The following is a 25,605-nucleotide window of genomic DNA, read 5'->3' on the forward strand; positions in this document are numbered from 1 at the left end:
TGTTAATTTTCACAGAAAAGTAATGCGGGCAGTTTCTGTTTGAAAATGTGAATAAAGTTTGCAAAAGTGCAGGCTGTTTCAAAACTGTCCCTTTAAAGGTGTTATACATAAAGTGTGTTGCGTCGGAAGTGGACCCTTGGGCTGAGGTGGGGTTGACGCAACCCGTAGTCGAGGACCTTGGTAGTATTCCTTTTCCCAAAGTTGGTTTCAAGACGAATTACAATAAATTTAAATGAAACAACTTACTGTCAAATCGGAATTTGCAATTAATGAAATATTGGGATCTAGCATAGGAAAGCATAGCGGGGCTTCAGGCATGTCCCAGCGGGCTGGTCCAGCCAATCATGTGGTTAGTGATGGTGGCAGTGGCTCCATGCCTGCGCGGCCACTGTGACCAACACCAGCTCTCAAGCTGTTTCTCTTCTCACCAACCCATCACTTTGGTGTAATGATTCTCCAACTTGAATGACTGAGGTGGCAATGATAAATGGGCTTCCAGTAGTATCGAGTGAATTACTGCCTGTTGTAACCAAAAATGAGGATCAAGAGAGGAAAATCTGCTTTTCTTCCTGCTGGGTCTTCCTAAAGGAAACAAGGGACAGATCCCACCCAGACAGTCTCCCAGGGATCGAGAGGGAAGACAGAGTTATGCAGAAGAATAAATCAGATGGTATTCAATTATATTAAAAAAACCCAACTCTAGCTGTTCAATTTTATTAAACTTTGAAATAACTCTCAGTAATAAACAAAGCAATTATATTAGCAATAGAAGTGATAACATCCAACACATTTCTCTTTTTCTTAGGTAGCAGTAAGCTTAACACAAAAAGAACTGGTTTTTCTACTTATTTGAATAAATAATCATATAAGTACTTTTTCCCCCCAAAACCAATTATATCGCCTCTGAAAATTCTATATTGGGGAGGGGGCAAGATGGCCACCAATTGAGAAGTACGCCGTGAAGCTCCGCTGTGATATTTTCTTGTTTGCCTTTTTTCCTCGTGATTGGATTGCCACATACCAAGCGCAAAGCAAGATTTCAGGAGAATGTTTCAAGTTCTCCCCTACCTGGGACGGAGCAACCTAAAATAGTGGAGTTCTTCGGCATAACACCAGCGCAAACTCACGGAGCGATGGCCAAAGTGGAGAGGGACCTTGGGCAGAGCCCCTCCCTACAGGCCGATCTCTCTTAGCCCGGGAGCACGGCTAACACCCTCTCCTCCAAGCATAGGAGTGTTGGCTCCAGTGGGATCCTTGAACGATGTCCAAACGGCCTTGTTGGGGGTGAATAAGCAGCAGGAGCCTGTGGAGAGAATGGGAGCTGCGATTGTGTTGATGGCGGCGGAGCAGGCTGTGGAAGAGGCCTCTACGATTGAGGTCCCTGGTGTGACCCTTTCTGTCCCTGTAAGAGTGGAGCAGAGACCTGCCACGGAGTACAGCAGGATAACTTCTTGGACTGTCGGAGAAGAAACAACTGTACAGGTTGGCAATCTAAAATTATCTAAACCAGACACTATTACTTTAGAGGCCCTCTGGAATGCCTTGGTCAATTTAGACTCTTCTATTTCCTCACTTGCCTCATTAGTCCTGGAAACAAATAGTGCCTTGAAGCAGAATTCTGTTGAATTGCAGGTTCAAGAAAATAAGATCTTAAAAATTGAATCTAAAATGATAACAATGGAAAAGGTTCAACATCAGTTAGTCCAGTCTGAGTTAATAAACTCAAAAAAGGTAGAGAATATTGAAAATAATCTACGCTCAATAAATTTGAGGATTATAAATTTTCCTATCATAAAACATCTTTCTCCGCTGGAACTGTTTAGGAATTATCTCTCGCAGACTTTAAAGATTTCTGAAACTGCTATGCCGGTGATAACTAAGGCTTATATGATATCCAAACAACAGATGGGAGATCCTCAAGAAAATTTACCTACTGGAGCTTCGTTGGATTTATCAGATTTCCTGCAGTCATCTCAAGATTTTGAAATTACATATAGAGGGACTCTCTTAGTTAAATTTGCATTTCCTACAGATAGAGATAATGTTTTGCGTTTCTTTCTTCGTAATCGTTATCTGCTGTTCTATGGACAAAAGATCTGGGTTTACCCTGACTTAACCAGGGTAACCCAAATTTGAAGGAAGAAATTCTTATCAATGCGCTCTGAGGTACAATCCAAGGGGGGTTACTTTCAACCTCGATATCCATGTACATGTATGGTTATTTATTTATTTATTTTATTTATTTATTAAAATTTCTATACCGGAATTTGGTAGATGCCGTCATATCTGTTTACAATGTTACATAAAAACATTTAAACTAAAAATCAAATCAAAACATTTACAAATAATAAAACGACAATTCTCATAGGTTACAATTCATACCATTTTCATACTGATAGCCTAACAATAAGACATTTGGACAACAACATTCAACACTGTGACCAACTCAGCAATGTTTCACCTCTGCTTTTAGTTCTTTCCTTATTTTGTGGGGTTTTTTTTTTTTGTTTCACAATTTACTGTCACAATCATGAAATGCTTGCTGTAAAAGCCATGTTTTAACTTTTTTTCTAAATGTTGTTCTGTTTGGCTCTAGCTGAATTTCAACAGGTAACTTATTCCAAATTTTTGGCACAGCAAGTGACAAGGCTCTTTCCCTTACTGATGTTAATTTTGCTGAAATCATTGAGGGAATGGATAATAGGCCTTTATTAGCGGATCTTAGATCTCTTTGGGGTGTATGTACTCTTATTGCAGCGTTCAGCCAATCCACGTTTTCTCCATGTACTGCTCTATAGAGGTTAAATAGATATAATAATGTCAATTACATATTTTTTTTAACCTTCTCAACTACGTACATTGTTAGATTTTCCATAGGAATTTTAACCGGTAAACTAGATAGGAACTGGTGGTTCTCAATTTTTCTTTTTTCTGTATTTCTTGATTATCTGCTCGATATTGTTACTTCCTCTTCTATTTCTTATTAATATATGGGGTTGAATGAACATTTCTAATATATATTTTTATTGCTTTTTCTGTCTCTTATGTACAACCTATTTCAAATCAAGGTGCTCCTAGTAATAATTTTTGAAATTTCATAAAATAAAAGAAAATAAAGAAAATTCTATATTGATTTGTTTAAAGTTTGTGCTGTAATTTTTCAGATGTAGCTGAAAATAGATACCCACAAAAGTGAAGGTGAGTATAAGTAACAGGCCCTTAATACGCTCCGATCCACCTCTCCACAGCCACAGATAAGGAAAAGGGATGCTCATTAATTGAGCATCCCTTTTCCTAACCTGACTGCCGGCACCCTTTTAAAAAAAATTTTTTTTGGGACATTTCTATGTTCCTCCGACATAATATCGCCACAATATTAAGTATTTTCTGCTTTTCTGTATACTTTTTGGGCTCCTCCAAAATTAACGCCTGCTCACAGTAGGCTTTAATTTTTGCAAGTAAAAATGTGCATGATGGAGGGAACAGATAATAGCCTCATCAAAATGCATTTACATGCATCAGGGGTTATGGACGCATGTCCAAAACGCGCATTGAGCTGTGCGCTGCAGCCAGCACATGGTATTACATCAGCCTGAAAATGTTTGTGCCCTTGTTTGCTTGTTTTTGTATGTATCTCTGGTTCTCTCTTCTCCTGTGTGTTCTCTCTCTGTAAATCTTGGATTACCCTGTATTTTGTCTCCCTCCTACTACTGTAGTAGAATTACTTGATCTGATCTCTCAACGTTTCTCACTTTTTATCTCTCTTTCTGTGGTGATGACCCAGTAATTTAATCTAGCTAGAATTGTATGTGTTTTCCTCTTTAAGTGTACACTTAGCTTGGTCAAGTGTTCAGACTCTGTTCTTCTTCCCCTCCATTGAGGCTAGTGAGCATAGTTGGCTGAAAGCTGGTAGCAGATGTGGCTTGAGTAGCTAGGGGGCCTCTTAGGGACTCCTTCTTCATTACACTAACACCGATAATCTTCCGAAGGTAAATTAAAGAAGAGTTCCCTTTACTGTTGTCTTGGAGTTTTATTGGTCTGGATTAGCTCGGTGTTCAAAGAAAAAAAATAATTAATTTGCCCTATTATAGAACAAATTCTTTTCTTTCAGGAATCACTCAGGTGAAATGATTTGTGAACTCACTCTATTTCTCACACACACTTCTCTGTTTCTTTACCAGGGCCAATTGTTTACTTGGCAGTAGAGATGTGAATCGTGTGATCGATCGTCTTAACGATCGATTTCGGCTGGGAGGGGGAGGGAATCGGATCGTCGCAGTTTGGGTTTTTTAAATATCGTGTAAATCATGTAAATCGAAAACCGGCACACTAAAACATCCCTAAAACCCACCCCGACCCTTTAAAATAAATCCCCCACCCTCCCGAACCCCCACAAAATGCCTTAAATTACCTGGGGTCCAGAGGAAGGGTCCCGGTGTGATCTTTTACTCTCGGACCTCCGTCAGGAGCGTAGGAGATTGCTCCCGGACCCCCGCTGGACCCCCAGGGACTTTTGGCCAGCTTGGGGGGGCCTCCTGACCCCCACAAGACTTGCCAAAAGTCCAGCAGGGGTCCGGGAACAACTTCCTGCACGCAAATTGTTTTTCCATACAAAATGGCGCCGGCCATACACCGTATGGCCGGCGCCATTTTGCATGGACCTTAGGTGTAGGCTAGTCCAATTAAGCAGTATAAATTCCTCAAGAAATTGGAAGCTAAATTCAAATCCAGCATATTTCAGTGAAGCAGTCTATCCTTCACTTCAGCCTGAGGATTCCCAATTTCCCTAATTCACTACAGTATTACATATTTAGTCAGAGAACAAAATATTTATAAAGGAGATATACCTCCTAATTCTCATATACTGTAGTTATTTCTAGTTTCTATTACAGCTCTCTTTATTGGAGAGAGAGATAAATTTCTTTGAGAGAAAAATGTATACTGAGATTATAAAGTAAATGTTGTGGCATACGTATAGATAAATCAAGTGTAATGAATGGCATGAATGTGAACCTTTAGTGCTATGGCATATTCGATGCAACCTTGTAGGAAGACCTACGAGGCCTACGCTAACCACTGGTGCCCTGGAGCGGGAAAGACTAGAGTTTCACCTATACCAACCACCTCCCCTGCAGCTTGAGCCCTTGGGTTCTGGTGGCCGGCCGGATTTAGGTGGGTCTCTAGGGCAAATGAGAGTCCAATGATAGGCCAAGGTCAGGGCACACAACAGACAGAAGATACCAGAAACAGGCCAAAGATCGGGGCAGGCAGAAAGTGAGTGTGGTCAGGTCCAAGGATATGGTCAGGTCCAGGCGGCAGACAAGCGAGAACAGGTCCAAGTCCAAAGCAGGAGGCCAGAACCAGGAGATCAGGCTGAAGAAGGGACAAGAACAGGCAAGGAAAGGCTGAATGAGGCAGGCAAGGCTAGATGAGGCAGGCTGGGAAAGGTAAGACTGGATGAGGATCACAGGAATCAGGAATGCAGGCAACACGCATGGCTCTAGGTAGGAGACCTGTTGCTGAGGCGATCTGTAGAGAGTGTGGCTGGATTTAAATACCCAGCCATGCAACATCATCACTGCGCACCTCCTCTTGCTCTTCCCATTGCGGGGTCTTTAAAAGCCAGCGCACAGGAGGCACAGTACGAATGGCATTGTGGCATTCTCTGGAGGCGACGGAGTCCCAGTGAATGCAGCCAGTCACGGACTTGTCCCATGGGCAGCCAAATGTAACATCAAGCATGTGATCACAATGGTTTGTTAGTTCTCTCTCAGTATCATCCACTTTATATGTTCCCTGACAAAGGCTGACAGGCCGATGCAATAAGATGCACAGTAAAACGGGTACTCGTATTAAACGCCCATTTTCCTAATGCACGCACATCCACCTCTCCTGGGTGCCCGATGCTATATTTAAATGAGCTGCCATGTTAAAAAAGACATGCTAGGCAAAAATTGTGCGTCCCTAGCGCTCAAAAGCATCGGATGCCCAGGAGACATGGCTGTGCACACATCTCTTGGAGGTAATCGCCCCCTATTCAACACTGTTTAAATAAAAAAAATAAAAAATAGGTTATTCTTGTTTGCAATAAGCAGTTCTCTTCCTGCCTTTATAGCTCCATCGTTCCTTCTGATTGCCCTGAAATGTAAGGATAATTTACAAGCTGCTCTGACCTTCCTCAATGCTTAATTGTGCCTTTTCTTTGAGAAATCTTTAATGTTTTACTGTAGTGAACAGATCTGTTTTGTTTCAAAATCAGTATTTTTTGTTTTTTCTGGAGCTCTTGACTTGCGGTATGATTTAATGCCAGCTCCAGGGCTGGCATTTAATTTGTCGTGTTAGAAAGTGTGCGTTGGGCGGCCTGCCAGGTCAATGAGGTCCTCAAGGGAGGAAGGTAGCTCATGAGCTGCGAGCTCATCCTTAAGTTGGGATGACAGACCATTCAAATAAATGGCTCGGAGACAATCCTCTTGCCAAGCCAATTCTGTGGCAAGGGTCCGGAATTCAATAGTATAATCGTTGAGTGTTCGTAGGCCTTGCCGCAAATGTAAGAAGCTGGAACCAGTTACAGCCTGCCTCCCTGGGTCGTCGAATGTCCAACAGAAGACAGTCACGAAACGTGATAGCTCTTGGAGAAGAGAGTCCAAACGCTCCTACAAGGGAGAAGTCCATGCCAGCGCCTTGCCTTCCAAACAAAAAAGAATGACGGTAACCTTTGTGAGTTCATCCTGGAAGATGGAAGGTTGCAGAGTGAACTGTATATAGCACTGGTTGATAAACCCTCTGCAGAGTCTGGGATCCCCGTTGAAGCAGGGTGGCACGGGTAGGGCCAACAGAGCCCTAGAGGGCGAGGGTGAAGGCTGTGGGCTGGCTGATGCGGACGTTGGTGCTGTAAGACCAGCGTGGGTATCTAGCCGGGCATGAAGGTGCTCGATGGAGGCGGCCAGGGCTTCTAGGAACCGCTGCTATTCCTGGATCTTCAGAGCCAGGCCCGTAATGGCCTGGAGGGCGGAAGGCTCCACCGAGTCCATGGCTTTGGCAACCTGTATGCTGGAGGTGGACCCTTGGCCCGAGGTGGGTTTGACGCTACCCATAGGGCAAGCCCCACGGGTCCCCACCGTGGGAGGCAGAGGCCGACTGGAGCTTCGCCAATATCAGCCCTCGTTCCCCACAGGTTGAGCCCTTGGGTGCTGGGGCCAGCTTGTCTTAGGTGGGTCTCCGTGTGAAGACTCCCAGTAGATGAGATAGATGGTAGCCAGGGACTAGCAGAGGTATCAAGGGACCGAGGCAGGTTCGGACGAGGCAGGGATCCAGAGACCCGGACGCCAAAAGGGATGGAGAGGAAACAGGTTGCACCCAGGTAGCAGAAGGCTGGAGCCTGAGAAGGCCAAGTCCAGGGAGATACAGAAGGCGTAGTCAAGTACAGGCTGGTGTCAGGGCAGGCGGCTGAGCAAGGCAAGGTATAGAGTCAAACGGAACAAGGGTCAAACCAAAGGTCAGTCCTGAGCGTGGTCCAGATGTAGCAGGGGTCAGAGCCAGAAGTCAATCCTGAGCGTGGTCCAAACATCGCAAGGGTCAAAGTCAGAGGTCAATCCTAAGCATGGTCCAGATGTAGCAAGGGTCAAAGCCAGAGGTCAATCCTGAGCGTGATCCAGACGTAGCAAGGGTCAAATCCAGAGGTCAATCTTGAGCATGGTCCAGACGTAGCAAGGCTCAAAGCCAGAGGTCAGTCCGAACAGACAAGGAAGGGACCAGGTACGGGTCAGGAACAGGAACCAGGAACAAAGTCAGGATCAGGAACCAGGAATGAAGACAGGATCAGGAACGAGCAATGAGCACACGACAAGCGTGGAGACCTGTTGCCAAGCAAGGAACTAGTGGCGGGCCCTATTTTAAGTAGCAGGGCCTGTCGATGTCATCATTCGGGGCTGTGGGCTAGTTTTCCGCCGTGGCCCCTTTGAAGGTCAGAGAGGCGCTCGCACACCTAGAGGGTAGCAGGAGGCTGAACGGCGGCATCTCCCTGCGGCACACCTATGCTCCCAAACAGAGGCTTGGGAGCATAGGTGGCTGCTTATAGCCGCGAATAAGGACGGACCAGGGCTGGGAGCAGGGCGTAGAAGATGAGTAGTCCAATGCAGATCAGAGAAATTGTAGTAGTCCAAAGACATCCATCTTTGGATTCTGTTCTTTCCTAATGATGATGGACGATATTTTTGCTAGTGTAAACCCCCCACCTCCAACCCTCTGGTGGGAGGGTCCCTGATCTAGGGGCTCCAGCAAATTCCCTGGGGATATCTTTACTCTTCCAGATCTCTAAAACAAACCTCAGTCCTGGGAACTGGGGGTTCAGCAGCGGGAAGAAGGCCTAAGCCTCTGAGAACCCTAGGTGCTGTGGTGATACACAGTCACTCTCATACTTAGCTTGACACTCACAGTGAGGGGGTCTGCTGATCCAAGGTTTATATTCAAATAATAAAAAGGTTTATTTAAACTTGAAAATTTATGCTGAAGTTTGGGAAGAGGCATCCTCTTCAGAAACCCAGATTGGTTCACCTTACTAAGGGCCGCTGAAATCATTGACAGTAAGCACCAACTGTACTGATGCAGTCTGGGCTGGCTGTGCTGGTGCCTCCCACTGGCTGGTGTAAGTCTGATCCTTGGCACAGAGCCGCCTCCTGCACTATCTCAGTACTCTTCATGATATTTCATGATGGAGAGACACTTGTATTTATACACCAGAGTGCTCCACTTTGTTGGAATTGTGCCATGGGGATTTTCTGCACCATGAAGGATGATGGTACCTGCACCAAGAAGAACTCTCATCTCTGCATCATAGAAACATACATAGAAACATAGAAATGACGGCAGAAGAAGACCAAACGGCCCATCCAGTCTGCCCAGCAAGCTATGTACTTTTTTCTTTTTTTTCTCTCACTCATACTTGTTACGCTTGGCTTCCAGTACTCTCTAGTTCTATTTCCCCTCCCCCCACCATCAATGTAGAGAGCAGCGCTGGAACTGCATCCAAGCGAATATCCAGCTCAATTAGGGGTAGCAACTGCCACAGGCTGAAGCAGGCCACACCCTGCCCCTGTCCACCCAGACTATGCAATCCACATACAGATCCTCCCTTCCTCATTCCCCCTGCCGTGGAAGCAGAGAGCTATGCGTTGAACGAGAAGTATTAGACTATCACCCCTGCCGTTCAAGCAAAGAGCTACGCTGGACATGCATTGAAATTAAAGTATCTGCCCAGCTACACCTCGCTTCCCTGTGAATACAAATTTTTTTTTTCTTCCACATTACCTCTTGCCGCTGAAGTCCAGAGCAATTATGGAGTCTCATCAACCGTGTGTATGTACACCGACAAGGGTATTATCTCCAGGTAGTAGCCCCCATTTCCGCGAGCCACATTAACAAACAACAAATATTGAACAAGCCTAATAATTGGCAATACCTATAGCCTATGACCTCACCAGTAATTTTACCTACTCTTACCCACTCCTGTTTTTGTTTTTTTTTAAGGAGATGGCAGCCCTCCATCCTTCCGCTCTGTGAAGGTGGAACACCGACCACTGGCATCCTGCTCCGTGAATGCCTCTGTGGCTACTGCCGCTCCGTGCAGTGTTCTGCCGCCTCCTACCACCTTTGGGCTTGCGGGCCCCGGTTATTGATCCCTGCGTCTGCTACTTTTCGTGGCTGTGACAATTGCCCCCCCCCCCCACAACAAGCCCTTTAATTAGGGCTTCAAGGGCTGCTGCTTCTCCATTTTACTGCAACAGGTCTGAGGCGATATCTAGCTCAGCCTTTCTGCGCACTTTGGCGGCAGCTGTGGCAGCAGCGGCTTCCTGTTCTTCTATTTTGAGCCCTTCTATCTTGAGGGCTGCTGCTTGTTCAGCATTCTGTATGCGAGCCACCCCCTCTTTATTCATGTCCTCTAGACTTGATGGATCCAGTGTGTTTATCCCATGCCCCTTTGAAGTCCTTCACAGTTTTTGTCTTCACCACTTCCTCCAGAAGGGCATTCCAGGCATCCACCACGCTCTCTGTGAAGAAATACTTCCTGACATTGGTTCTTAGTCTTCTTCCCTGGAGCCTCAGCTCGTGACCTCTGGTTCTGCTGATTTTTTTCTGATGGAAAAGGTTTGTCGTTGTCTTAGGATCGTTAAAGCCTTTCAAGTATCTGAAAGTCTGAATCATATCACCCCTGCTCCTCCTTTCCTCCAGGGTGTACATATTTAGATTCTTCAATCTCTCCTCGTATGTCATTTGATGAAGACCCTCCACCTTTCTGGTCGCCTTTCTCTGTACCGCTTCCATCTTGTCTCTGTCTCTTTGTAGATACGGTCTCCAGAACTGAACACAGTACTCCAGGTGAGGCCTCACCAAGGATCTGTATAAGGGGATAATCACTTCCCTTTTCTTACTCGATATTCCTCTCTCTATGCAGCCCAGCATTCTTCTGGCTTTTGCTATCGCCTTGTCGCATTGTTTCGCAGACTTCATATCATTAGACACTATCACTCCAAGGTCTCTTTCCTGCTCCGTGCACATCAGCCTTCCCCCCCCATCGAATACAGTTCATTTGGATTTCCACTCCCCATTTGCATGACTTTGCACTTCTTGGCATTGAATCTCAGCTGCCATATCTTCGACCACTCTTCCAGTTTCCTTAAATCCCGTCTCATTCTCTCCACTCCTTCCGGCATGTCCACTCTGTTGAAGATCTTAGTGTCGTCCGCAAAAAGACAAATCTTACCTTCTATCCCGTCCGCAATGTCGCTCACAAAGATATTGAACAGGACCGGTCCCAACACCGATCCTTGCGGTACACCGCTTAAAACCGCTCTCTCTTCAGAGAAAGTTCAATTTACCATCACACATTATCTTCTGTCCGTCAACCAGTTTGCAATCCAGGCCACCACCTCGGCACTCACTCCTAAGCTTCTCATTTTATTCACCAGTCTCCTGTGCGGAACCGTATCAAAAGCTTTGCTGAAATTCAAGTAGATGACATTGAGCGCTCTTCCTTCTGCCAAACAGATCAATGATGGATCTGTATGGCAGAGCCCCTGGCCAATGGTACTTGCTTCTTTGACACCAGGACAGACAACCCTAGAGGGGATCACTCATACCACATAGGTGATCTTCTGGGCATCTCATCTAGTGCCATGCTCTTCCGCACCTTGCTCAATCTCTGACCTATGGTGGATGCATGAGCTGGAACCGCAGGGAAAGCATTCCCTGATTTGTGGAAGACTTAATTTCATCTTGACTTCATGCAGTGCCAAGAATCTGATAATATTTTGCTTCGAGAAGCAGAGCAGATCCGCTGCCCAGCCTCTCTGCAAGACTTTGAGCTGTTGACAAACAGTCCTTCCACAGAGCCTCCATTTTCTATGTGTGATACTGCTGCACCCTGGGGGACATCCGACCACATCTATAATAGTTGATGGTGTCATGATCCGGGCCCAGACAGCCATAATAGACAGACTGTGTATATCTGTAATAGACTTCCAGCGCCCACAAATGAAGGCTTTAAACCTGCTGAACATAAACTTCTTGGCCTTTGATTTCTCCATTTCTTTTTTGATAATGTACTGAAAAGTTCTGTTGTGGGGCTGTCAAGGCAGCAGAAAGGGAAAAAAAAAGCAACAACGCAGAAAAATCTAGACCAAAGAAAAAGGCCAACAAAATCATAGATGGACTGGGAACATATCTGTGCAGTAGCTTGGATGAAGAAAGACTGAGGGGCTAACAAGGCAGTGTGTTCATGCAGGCACTCCCACGCATGCTCCATAAGGCTTTTCCTGAGCTCTAAGAGCCGGGTCTTTATCAGCGCTGTCAATGATGTCACCCCCATGTGCTATGCTGATTTTTGCCTGCTTGTCAACAGAAAATAATTTAAATTACAATACAGATTAAATTTATTACTCAAAGATGCAGTGTTCGTAATGATCCATGTTCAGAAGTATTTAGCTGAATAACTCAGGAAATCCAGTTAAATTAATATTTGGGCAATTATCTGGCTAAATTATAGCCGTATAACTTTTTATCTGGACAAAATGTGGCCGGATAAGTCAGGGGCATTCTGGAGATGTAACTGGTAGGAGTTGGGTTAGCTAGATAACTTATCCAGTGACTCCAATATTAGGATAATTTATCCGGCTAACTCTGGTTAGCACATACACCTGTCCTAAAGTTAGCCGGATAAACTTATCTGGCTAACTTTAAGATTGTCTGATTATATATCCAGTGGCATAACTGCACTGCAGAATATATAGGCATTGGGATCGATTTTAAGACCCGCTCGTCCACGTACATGTGTGAACAGTTCCCGGCGTGAGCACATGGATACGCCAATTTTATAAAATGCATGCGCGGCACACGCATATTATACAATCCGATGGCCATGCACGTATATGTGGGCAGCCCGCAACTTGCATGCACCGGGGGGGGGGGGGGGGGGAGTTTTACAAAGCAACACACGGCGACACAAGTAGAGTTTCCCCAGTTCCCTATACCCCTATCTAACCTTCCTACCTTTTCCCCTCTCCTCCCCAACCCCTATCCCCTACTTATTAGTTGGTTTTTTTTTGGTTTTTCTGCTTACTTTGCCCGCTTCCCGGGACAGCAGCTAATAGTGCTGTCCTGGCCCACACCCTCCACGCCCAGACCATGCCCCCGACCCACCTCTTTGGAGAGGCCTGGCACTTCAGCACATAATGGGGTTTACTCACGTGGCCCCCCGTTTTTACTCACATGGCCCTTTCAAAACGGGCCGTAAGTTAGCTGGATGTTTATCCAGCTAACTAGCCAAGCCGCACAGTGGCTAAATATGGTTCGCTTTAATTTTTTTATGCACAATTAGTAATAGTGCATCATAATTAGAGCTTTTGATATTCATGGATTTTACGTTAGCATTTCATAGAATCTTTGAGGAGCTCCAAGCTTCAGGATGTGCTGAATTCTTTCAGCTGCCAATACCTTTGGTAACACAGTGATGTCTATAGTTGTTGCTACAAATACCAGCAGTTTCTAGAAGTCATTGTGACCTACAGCTCCTTTCTGGATTCCTTGAAAACCAGAAACCTTATCCATAAGGCTGTAACTACTCTTCCCATTGCCCAAGTTCATGACACACCTTCCAGCTGGTCTTCCACATTCCCTTGCTCTCCCAGCTTGTCTCTTCCACTGATGCACTCTCTCTGGATTATGCTGCTGGCCCTACCCCCAAAACAGCTGTTCTCTTAAGACACTATGCAGCTCTCAGTGAGTTTGAAGTGCATGAGGCCCAAACTCCTGCATCGTTATTGCAGTCTTATGTGAATAGCATGGGAGTTCAGACACCTCACTGCTGAAAATGACTAAAAAGCACACAATGCCAGAAAAAAACAACTGTTCTAGTGACACTGCCGGCAGCAAGTGTCCAGCGAAAGTGAAAAGCAGATTAACAAACTGGCAGGTGCCACCCTGTTACAGGTGGTAGGGATTGTAAAAACAGTGGGATGTATTTCATGGAACTCCAGTGGCTTTAATTGTGCTGTTTACTTGCTTTTCTCTCAAATTCTGTGGGAGATGGTAGGACTCTTCACAATTTCTATGTTGCACAGTTGTGCATAATTTATTCCTGGTGGAATTTTTTTTTTTTTTAATTTAAAGATTTTTATTGAAACAACAACATAAAGCAACCTACAGACCGGACCATATAATCAGGAGAACAACATGCTTAAGAAACAGCCCGGATATGAAAACAAAACCGTTATCTGCTGTAGGTTATACATCAAAGGTTTGCAACGAATTTGTTCACATTGAATTTATATAATCCACCCCACCCCCCACCCCCCATGCTTCACAGTTACAATGTCAAAATTTGCACAAACATAGTATAAATGGTGTCACACCAGAGAGAATAGATATGCCTATAGGGTTACCCCCAAGAGGATTAAAGGAGCCAAAGGATTTCCGCCACACATTCACTATTTAAGTCGGAATACCCAGGGATACACTAGAAAGCCAAGTGTGATAGGGATGCCAAATTGATGTAAAGCGAGAGACTTTCTTATGTTTAAATGCTGTGATTTTGGATAATAAAAAGATTTTACGCACTCTGTGTTGAATGTCCTCTAACTTGGGAATACTAGTAGCCTTCCATAAGCGCGCTATCTCACAACGACTAGCAGTGGAGATATACTGAACTAACTGATTGGAGTCCTGCGACAGCCCTGGGGGTGCCTGACCCAGCAATGCCTGTGCCGGTGTGAGAGATGGCAGCCCTGGAAAAAGAATACTCAGCCATTGAAAGACCTGCCTCCAAACCACCTGAATTTGGGAACAGGTCCACCACATATGATAAAACGTGCCCTCCTCTATACAGCCTCGCCAACAAACATCTGGCTAGAGAGGCATGAATTTGTGTATCTGTGAAGGACACTTGTACCAGCGGTATAACATCTTGTAAGAGTTCTCAATAAGAGAAGCAGCAATATGCCCCTTACCCATACTTTGAAAAATAGACTTCCATATCCGGGGCGACCAGCTTACCTGAAGGTCCTGCTCCCAAGCTTTCTGAAAGGTATAACTGGGGGGGTCTTGTACCAATAACAATTGATAAAGTCTGGATAATATTTTAGGGTAGCTATGAGCCCTCTCACATAACTTCTCAAAGTCGGATTGTTCCTGAGCAAAGTGAGATGAAAGCATATTGGCCTTGGCAAAATGGGCTAGTTGCATATAAGAGTATATCGCTGATTCAGGTAAGTCATAAGTTCGTTTAAGATCAGCAAAAGGACGTAAAGCTGCAGAACCCCAAATATGTCCCCATGTTGTAATGCCCCGTTTCCTCCAAGCTAAAAAAGCCGAGCTCTCATAGCCTGGACGAAAAGCTTTATTGTGGAATAAGTGTGTACTGAGATGGTATTCCCTATTTCCCACCAGGAATGTACCATAATGCTGCCACAAATAAAGCAGCAGAAGCGTAGAGGGAGGTAACACCGCACCCAGGTCTACCACCCAGGTGTGCTTGGGCTGCCATATAAGACTACCAAGAGGAACAGTACCTAGAAGTTCCTGATTAATAAGAACCCATGGCTTCTGTCTGCGAGACGAGTTCAGGTCAACCAGTTTTTTAAACTGAGCAGCACGGTAGTAACAGATCAAATCCGGTACGCCCAGTCCACCTCTACTTTTAGGTTGTGTGAGTGCCCTGCGGGCTACCCGGGGCCGCCTTCCTGCCCAAATAAAAGCCATACACCGTCTTTGCCACTGTTTTAACATAGACACAGAAACCAGTACTGGGAGTGTCTGAAAAAGATACAATAATTTTGGAAGTATAGTCATCTTAAAGACAGCCATTCTACCCAGCCAGGATATCTGATAGCGATTCCACTCTTCCATATCCTTGGATAATTTGTTCCAAAGCGGAGTATAGTTAATGGGAAGCAAATCGTGCGTAGCGCTGAGCTGAATGCCCAAATATTTAATTTGAGTTTTGGCCCACTTAAAGGGAAACAGCTCTTGAAGTAGACGGACCGTACGGGAGTGTAAATTGATATTGAGAACTTCTGATTTATCCCAATTTACTGTGAAACCAGAGACCTTACCGAAAGTCTCCATCTCAGCAATAACTGATTCAAGGGAATTGGCTGGGTCGGAGAGCGTAAACAAAATGTCATCAGCATAGAGGGATATCTTAGTAGAAATATTACCTATAGTCACTCCGGAGATATCAGCATTTCCACGAATAGAAATAGCAAACGGTTCAAGAAATAAAGCAAAGAGTAGAGGGGACAGCGGGCATCCCTGTCTAGTCCCCCTTCCCACCTCAAAAGGAGCTGAATAGCCTCCATTTACCTTCAAGCAGGCCCTGGGGGAAATGATAAAGCTGCCCCAGCCACTGTAGATAGGAGGAGCCAAATCCCATATACTCCAAGGTTTGAAAAAGATAAGGCCAGTGCACTCGATCAAATGCTTTGTCCGCATCGATCGACAATGCCACGGCAGGGATTATGTGTTTTTGGGCATACCAGATAGTGTCCATAATTTTGTGAACATTATCAGCCGTAGTTCTCCCAGGGATAAAACCTGCCTGATCTACCCCCACCAATTGGGTTATAAAACAATTTAAACGGTTCGCCAAAATTTTGGCCAGTAATTTAACATCAATGTTCAACAAAGAAATGGGCCTGTATGAACCACAGACTGAGGGGTCCCGGCCAGGTTTAAGTAAGAGCGTAATCCCCGCTAAATTGGCCTGTGTAGACAAGGTAGACCCCGCCTTCAAAGAGTTAAAGTAATTCAACAGCAAGGGGGTAAGGGTTGTAGCAAATAATTTGTAAAACCGTGGAGTATACCCATCGAGGCCTGGTGATTTTCCCAGTTTAAGTGAGGCGATAGCTTCCTGTACTTCTACAGCGGTAATGTCCCTGTCTAAAAATTGTCTCTGAGCCGTCGTCAGAGTAGGGAGGGGAATCCGAGAAAGATAGGCCTCTATCGAAGCTATCGGTATGTCAGCGTCCCCACAATATAGATCAGAATAAAACTTTTGAAAGCAACTCCTAATGGAGGTATTACCTGTGAGGAGCCCCCCAGAAGAATCCTTAATTTTTGAAATAGTGGCCTGTGCCTGCTTCCGTCTGAGGCTATGAGCTAAATACCGTCCTGCCTTATTCCCACCCTCAAAAAATCGCTGTTGGGCTAATTCCAAGTGGTGGGCAATACGAGCTGAATCTAACGCCATGATCTTATCCCTCAACTCCTGAATGGGGCCCCGGGACGTAGAACTAGCTCCATCCCTCATATGGGCCCGCTCCAACTTAGATAAAGACATCAAAAGCTTCTGGCGTTCTCGCTCTCGTTGTCGCTTAACATATGAAGCCCGCGCAATACAGGAACCTCGGATTACACATTTTAAACAGTCCCATAAGGTCCCAGCTCCCACCTCCCCGGTATCATTATGACGGATGTAATCTTGAATTTCCTGAGTCAGCTGCTTCTGGAAGGTATCATCCTCCAGCAGCGAATCATTCAGCCGCCAATAACGTTGACCTGAGTCAGCGAGGCCAGTAGTTAGTTTAAACCAGATATGTGCGTGATCGGACCAAACTATGGGCTCAATATCTACCGCAGTAACTGTATTAAGTTTAGTCCGATCAAGCAAAAACATATCTAAGCGAGAATAGCTGTTATGCGGGGATGAGAAATAGGTATAGCTACGAGAGGTAGGAAAGCGAGAACGCCAGATATCTACCCCGGCAATAAGCGTGATCACCTGTTTAAACGCCCTCCGAGCCAAAGCCGGGTCAGAACTGGATCCCGCCGAATTATCAATCCGAGGATTGAGCGTCAAATTAAAGTCCCCACCCAGGATAACACTGCCTTCCATGTGGTCTGCTAATATCTTATGCAATTTAGTATAAAAAGCTTCCTTCTGAGAAGTAGGACCATACACGGAACAAAGTGTATAAGACTCCCCACCCAAAACCACATGAAGGAGAAGGTATCTGCCTTGTGGGTCAGATAGTATATTCTGTACCTCAAATTGAATATGTTTGTGTATTAAAATACCCACACCCGAATATTTAGAGGCAGGTGTTGCTGCCGCCCAGAATTGATTCGGATATTTGTCAGAACGTAATAGGCCCTCATAGCGCTTAAGAAGGTGAGTTTCTTGTACATAAACCACGTGTGCTGATAGCCTTTCCATTTCCTGAAATAAAAGTTTCCTTTTCCTACCAGAGTTTAAACCCTTAACATTAAGGGAGAGGAAAGTAATTGTGGCCATATTCTTAGTATCCCATCTCCTCCCCTCTACCCAACCCATAACCCAATGCCAGGAACCAAAGAGGCCAGCATGTTTTGTGCCAAAAAAGAAAATTCAAACCCTGCGGTGCCATAAAAAGGCTCTTAACTCCATCCAATATAAGGGGAACCCCAGACCATACCACCCACCTAACAACTCTCCATATATGTGCGAAACCGTTCAATGTGAAGCCCAACTCCCCCCTCCCCCTCCCCCCCTCCCACCAAGTATCCTGGAGGGTTTCTCTCCCTCCAGAGAGGAATATGGAGGAAGAAACCATGCCGGGTAGCGGATTCTACCCCTCCCCGGAGCGGTCACCAAATGATCCAATAACAATAGCAAACAACAGTAACTGAATGTACCCACCATATGGTATAACTGACCATATATGCTAAAGCAAAACTGAATAAGCAACCAGTTTTTGAAACAGTCATAAAGACCCTCAACAAACAAACTGTCTAGTTATATCAGGTGAGAGTCTCCGCCACCCCGATGTCGCTGGCATTCCGTCGAAGTCTGCGGCCTCCCTTGGTAACACGTTGCCAGCGTGGCGCTGCTGGTCTGGAACTGGAAGGAGCCACCTCTTTTGGCACAGGTATGTCCGCTGTGATGCCCGCTGCCTTCAGGGCTTGCACCGCTGCATCCAAACTACGGACCTTATAAGATTTCCCATCCACTTGGAACCAAAGGTTGAAAGGAAACAGCCATCTATAGCGAATGGATGCCTGAGCCAAAGCAGTGGTAACCGGTCGAAGAGTCATTCGCTTGCGTAGAGTGCTGGAAGCTAAATCTGCATAGATAGAAACTTCATTCCCTTCCCAACTCCAGACCCGCTGCTTCCTAGCCGCTGCTGCAAGCTTTTCCTTATAAGCATAGGAATGAAAGCAGACGACAATGTCACGTGCCTTATTGCCAGGTTTAGGTCCCAGTGACCGATGGGCACGCTCTATCCCAGGGTCAGATGTAGTGTCCCCAGGTCCACTCTCAGGAGTCCCCAGAATCCAAAGACAAATTTTTTGAATAATTAATGTACAGTCCTGATATTCCTCTGTTTCTGGAATACCCTTAAATCTTAAGTTACAGCGCCTGGATCTGTTCTCCAGATCTTCAAGTTTGTCCTCCAATTCCGTTTGTGTTAATTTTAGGGCTTTGACCTCCTGCTGTTGCTGCTGCCATCGCTCCTCGTGTTCATCCAAGCGAAGGTCTGCTTCGTCCACTCTGCGGCCCAGGGCTGCGTTATCCTCCCTCATTTCCTGGAGTGTTTCTGTGATCTCTGTTTTGAACCCCTTAATATCACGCCGCAGCTCCATAAACCACGCTTGCATCTCTGAGCGAAGGGGGCGCTCCGAGTCCGGGAAGTCCGGATCGGAATCCACATGCTCCGTGTCTTCCATCGCGGCCACCGCCGACATTTTAGGGTCTTGGAGCTCCGAGGCATCTCCCCCTTTCATGTAGGAGAACTTAGCAAAATCCACGGGTTTTTTTTTTTGCGCCATGGTCCTGGTTGCTGTCCGCTTGCAGAGCGCGAAGAAACGCTGCGATTTGGGTGGGTTTTCAGTTTGGTTGGCAAAAAAAACCAAAAAAACCGCTCCGGGGGCAGAGAGCCCCGCTAAGAAGCAGCCGGCATGGGAAGTGATGTCACCTCCTCCTGCCTGGTGGAATTTTGCGCTATTGCTGAGCGCAACATGTGCGCAAAATTCCCTTCCTGTGCATGAAAGATAGAGGGAGCCTGTGTGAGGGTGTGTGTGTGTGAGAGACAGAGAGAGCCTGTGTGTGTGTGTGAGAAAGGGACAGAGGTAGAGTTCTGTGTACAAGAGAGAGGTAGCCTGTGTGAGGGTGGGTGATTGTGTGTACAAGAGAGGGAGGATGTGTGTGTGCAAAAGAGAGAAGGAGCCTGTGTGAGGAGCTGTATGTGTGCAAGAGAGAGAGGGAGCCTGTGTGAGGGGGTTTGTGTGTGAGAGAGGGACAGTGAGTGTGAGTGTGTGTGTGTGCGCAAACGAGAGAAACCTGGAGCCTGTATGAGGGGCTGTATGGGAGTGGATGGCTAGGGGTGGAGATATAGTGGAAGGGGTTGAGCATGGAGGGGAATGGGAGAGATAGTGGAGGGGCCTTTGAAGGCAGAGTGAAAGGGATCTGGCCAGGAGAGTAAGGAGAAAAGCAGAAGGGACACTCTTAAAGTGTACATTTAGGGGAATTCTACTCAAAGTATTTAAAACTCTGCATCTTTGAGTAATAACTTCTGCATTATATTTTAAATTAATTATTTTGCCAAATATAAAGTATGCCAAATTTTACAAAGTTTTACATTTTGGTCCGGATTTTCAAAGCCCTACCCGCGCCTGGCCGATTTTATAAAGGCCCGGCAACACGCGTAAAGCCCCGGGATGCATCTAAGTCCTGGGGCTTTACTAAAGGGACAGGGAGGGGCGGGGCCAGAGGCCTCCAGCACAGCTGCCATTTACTGCTGTGTCGGAAGATCGCGTGCCAGCAGGCTGCTGACGTGCACAACCTGTGCCTGCTTCCAGGCAGGCGCAAAAGGTGAGACAAAAATTAGGTTGGGGAAGGGGTGGGAAGGTTAGTTTGAGGGGAAGGTAACAGGGGAAGCCCGCGGGTGTCGGCTCGTGCAAGGTACCCTTGTGTGCACCCCCTTGTGCGCGTTGACCTCCAATTTTATAACATGCGCACACCTGCGCGCGTTATGTTATAAAATCGGGCGTACATGTGTGCGCGCCGGGTAATGTGCGCACATGTACGCCCGAGCGTATGTTTGAAAATCTACCCCACTTTTTCTTTGGGAAAAATTTGTTGGAGAAGAAGTGATTTTATTACCATGTGACATGTGTCTATTTTTTGCCCTGGATTTAGGGTCTTTCATATTGGAAAACACTGAGTCACTTTAAATTGGATAATAGAACTAGTTGGGAAGGAAAAAATTGGTTCAAGAATAAAATTTTGGGGCAAATGGGACTCTGGTTCATTTAAAACATCTGATCCAATCCAGGTTTTTGAAACTGCACTCTCGATTTCAAAGCAGTGCTGCTGTGAATTCCAGTCAGTACAGTTTGCAAATTAACCAATCTCCACCATTTTGTGAGAAGAGGGTGAGGGGCTACAGTAAAAAAGCAGATGGAAGTATATGCCTTAGTTCCCAGCCAATTAATCTAGACCTTATATAAATTCTTCAAAATGCTCAAAAATTTTTAAAAGTTTATTCCAGCAACTTAATATAAAGAAAGGGGGTACCACTATGATAAAAATATATTAAAACTTGTTTTCAAATAATCACTAGGAACTACTTAAGCTGATGTCATCATCAGTGTAAGGATCCCTCTAGAGAGTTACAGTTTAGAATCATTCAGTATGACAATTGGCAAAGAGAACAGAAGGGTTTTTCACCTTAGCTCTTCAAGAGCCTGCTCTAAATTGACAGAAATCACTAGTAGAAAGCAGAGAGAGGAGAGGCACATAATTCAGAGTGAACGAGAATTGTGTGTGTGTGTGAATTTAGTAATTAGAGTGGGAAAATCATGGAAAGCCAAGGTAAGGGCCAGGATAGGAGAATTAATTTTAATATTGTGGCTGAAACACAAACTGTTTACTCACCGGCCAATGCAATAAAGTGCGCTAAGCCTAGCGCACAAGTTCATGCATGGTTGAGTGCGTTTTGGATACGCTAGCATATCACCCAATGCAATAAGGAGATTAGCACGTCCAAAGCGCAAGTCCAAACAAATGTGTAGCCAATAATGCTCATCACATGTAAATTCCATGTAGATGAGGCTATTAGATATTACTCCCTGATGCAGAAAAGGCTAGAAGAAACAGTACTCTTCTCGAATTCAGACCAATTATGATCTGGAACATTAGGAAAAGTAATCATTTGTTGGGATAGTGGCGCTATGTTGTCAATTAAATTGGTTATTTTATTTTTTTAAAAATTAGCAAAATCATTACAGGTTTTATCCAAAATAACATGAGGGACTTAATGAGGTCATGCACCTATGTGAAAAGCATCCTAGGTTTAAATACATAGTCAAGTATTTTTTTTTTCCAAAGAAGTCTTTATTTGCATTGGAGATCTTGATTCGATCCTTAAAAAGCTGGGATCGGTAAGCTGCTAAAGATTTAGGGGAAGAATATTTCCTCCAGGCCCTTTCCCTTTTCCTAACTGCTCTTTTTAGTTCCCTTAACTTGGAATTATACCAGGGAGCATTCCTTTTAGTCTGGCCCTTGATCTCTTTTTAATAATGGGGTGCAGGCAGTGCCGGTGCTGGAAACTGGGCATTATGGCATCCATCCGACTGGCCAGACCTTGGAGAAGGCCTGCAATCTGATTTCGCTGTTTCTGCTGCTTGGAGGGCCAGATCAGGAATGGCCTGGGCTGAGGACAAGTCCACCAAGCTCTAGGTCTCAGCAATCTGTCACGGTGTGTGAGTCCTTGTGCTGTGGTGAGATTGATGCTAGGGCTCTCACTGATAGAAGGCAGACTCTCGAGGACCAGAACTGAGCTTCACCTATATCAGCCTTTTCCCCCGCAGGTTTAGCCTTTGGGGTCTGAGGCTGGCAGGACTTTGGCAAGGGTCCCATAGAGAGAAGACAGGCAAGGTTAACAGACAGGCAGTTGTTGAGGCAGGCAGCAGACAAGGATCAAGGAAGTCCAGGCAATGTCAAATTCCAGATTATGGTCAAGGCATGGGTAAGTTCTTATCTGTAAATAGGGTTCTTCGTACACAGCAGGAGGAAATCAGCCATATTTACTATCCACAGCCCTGAAGAGTCATCTACCTCATTAATGAGTAAGCTCTGGAAGAAAATGAGGGGCTCAGAAGGTAACATGCACATGTGGGAATGCCTGTGCATTCTCTGTAAGATTTGAGCTCTGAAAGCTGGTTCTGTGTCAGCACCATCGGATGATGTTACCCTGCACATTATGGCTGATTCATTCTGCTGTCATCAGAGAACCCTGTTTATAGATAAGCAAACTTACTTTTTTTTCCAAGACCATGATTATATTTGTATTATTTTGACTAGTAAAATATGAACATATGAACAGGAGAAAGCAGCTGCATTGTCCGGACAGTAATTTGTGAAAGTTTCTGTTGACCCCTTTGAGATCAGCACAGAGTTATCTAAATGTACATTCTACTCATCTATAGTGATTTAAAAATCAACTCATTTCCGACTCAGACAACACCTCGACCGGTTGCATTTTTTTTTTTATTATGTTGGATAAGAATTTTACTATTTTTTTAAATTTGTATTTCTACAAAAAAAAACAGAAAAAGGAGTTCTTACATAAATAATAATAAACTGAAGAAAACAGAATACTTTAAACCTAAAAAAACCATAGATCTCCAAGTAGTTCACTATAAAAAGGATTCAGGAAAAAATAAAGCAGTAAGGGTATGGCTTGAAGGAAAAGAAAGAAAATATAAGAAAATTAACAATGAGCCATGACCTGCTGTAATTAAGTACCTAATGTATAATTTCAACAAGTTCCCACTTCACCTTCTCTTGCCATCTTCTTGAGTCCAAGAAAAGACAAAGGGCCAGATTTTGAAAAGGGGTACGCGTGCAAGATACGCGTGTACCCCCCCGAAAACCTGGCCAAAGTACCCCCTGCGCGCGCCGATCCTATGTTGAGTAGGCTCGGCAGCGCACGTGTCCCGGGGCTTTCCTGGTGGGGGGTGTCGGGGGTGTGTCGCGGCAGCGCGCCATTTGGGGACGGGGCCATGGGCGTGGTTCCGGCCTGAGGGCGTTTCGGGGGCATGGCCGAGGCCTCCGAAATGGCTCCCGGGCCTGGGAATCGCATGCCAGCAGCCAGCCCGGCGCGCGCAAGTTATGCCTGCTTTGGGCAGGCGTAACTTGTACAACAAGAGGTAGGGGGGTCTAGATAGGGCTGGGGGGGTGGGTTAGGTAGGGGAAGGGAGGGGAAGGTGGGGGGAGGTGGAAGGAAATTTCCCTCCGAGGCTGCTCCGATTTCGGAGCGGCCTCGGAGGGAACGGAGGCAGGCTGCGCGGCTTGGTGCGCGCAGGCTGCCGGTTTTGGGCAGCCTTGCGCATGCCGACCCCGGATTTTAATGGTTATGCACGGCTACGCATGTATCTATTAAAATCCCGCATACTCTTGTTTGCGCCTGGTGCGCGAACAAAAGTACGCGCAGGCGCAGATTTATAAAATCTAACCCAAAGCTGTGAGGGTTTGAAAAAGGTATATGCAACTTTCTGAAATTTAATTATTCTTAGATAAGGAAAATGGACATCAAAAAATGCTCCTGGGGATATAACCTCCTGGCGCATTTACACAAATTCTTTATGACTATCTGGTTTTTTTTTTTACATAAACCTGGAAATACCCAGATCTTTCCTCCAAAAATAAAGACAAAAAATAGAATCCTTATCTTGATCAAACACAAAAGAGACCAAAAGCGATTCCCTCTTGATTTCTTCCTCTACCAATTTCTCCAGAAAAACAGGTCCAGGATATCAAAGGACCCAGAAAACACAAAGGAAGGCAATCTATGATAGCCGTCAGGATGAAAAGAAAAGAATAGATGCCTGTAGTCTAAAATAAATCCTTTATTGAGGTGGAGACACAAGGGTAGCCCGACTCTGGCCGAGTTTCGCCGTCACAATACGGCTGCCTCAGGGGCTTAAATCAATCGTCTTGTATATGATTGATGAACCCAAGACGATTGATGTAAGCCCCTGAGGCAGCCGTATTGTGACGGCGAAACTCGGCCAGAGTCGGGCTACCCTTGTGTCTCCACCTCAATAAAGGATTTATTTTAGACTACAGGCATCTATTCTTTTCTTTTCATCCCAGGATATCAAAGGACACTTCCTCAGTATATTGCCTTCTAGCTCTACTTTCTTACCTCCTGGTAGATAACAGATTTTACTCACTGGACGTATACCATTTTCAGGTACCTTAAGAACGTGTACCAGGTATTTCTTAAATAGCACTAAAGGGGAAACCATGAGCAGCTTGAGGAAATTAATAAATCTTAAATTAAAATGCCTCATATATAGAGGTGAATTTTAAAAGAGTTGCTTGTGTAAAAAGGCCTATATATATACAAGTACATGAGCCGAGCACGAGCAACTCTTATTTAAAACCAGAAAATTATGCACATATATGCCAGTGGCGTAGTCAGAACTGGCATGGCATGGTATGGCATGGTTAACATGGGTGGGCAGTAGACATAAAGATCTAGGCCCTACTAATTGTTCTCTTTATTGACAAATAGTGCCTTAGCATGCACCCTACAATGGATTTCTGAGTAGTCTGCATGAGTGACATTTAAAAATATTTTAACTGTATTACTTCGAGCAATTACCAACATTAAAAATGCCTTATTAATCTGTATTTATTTATTTTATATTTATTGTAGTCTATAGACAATAAAATGTAAAAAGTAAAACACTTAATCATCAAGCAGAATCACGTAATAAAACAAATTAAACCGAGGTGATTTGTAACTTGTTACAAGAATATCGGTATATAAAAATGCCAAATAAATAAATAAATATCAATACTACTTTTATGAATCATCTTTCAAAAAATGCAGAGAATATCATAACTACAATAAAACATCAATAATCAAACTAATCATCATGAAAAGATTTGCAACAGGTGCAGAAGAGAACTAGGACATGCAAAAAAAATTTCAAATTTCTGTGTCACGTTAGTGACAGCAAAACAAATTCCCTTCACTGTCGAATTCTTTGTGAGTAACACAAACCCCTGCAAAAATAATAATAATAAATACCTAGAACCTTACCATACCATAACAGCAGTAACTC

The 25,605-nt window shown here is 44.9% G+C and overlaps 1 protein-coding gene across 1 annotated transcript in view; it reads right to left on the reverse strand.

Moving 5' to 3' along the window:
• The window catches only part of DGKQ (diacylglycerol kinase theta), a 513,416-nt gene that overhangs the window by 33,898 nt on the left and 453,913 nt on the right, over positions 1 to 25,605 (reverse strand). The window lies entirely within an intron of this gene.

The sequence above is a fragment of the Rhinatrema bivittatum genome, chromosome 1, assembly GCF_901001135.1.
Source record: "Rhinatrema bivittatum chromosome 1, aRhiBiv1.1, whole genome shotgun sequence".
In the NCBI taxonomy this organism is placed as follows: Eukaryota; Metazoa; Chordata; class Amphibia; order Gymnophiona; family Rhinatrematidae; genus Rhinatrema; species Rhinatrema bivittatum.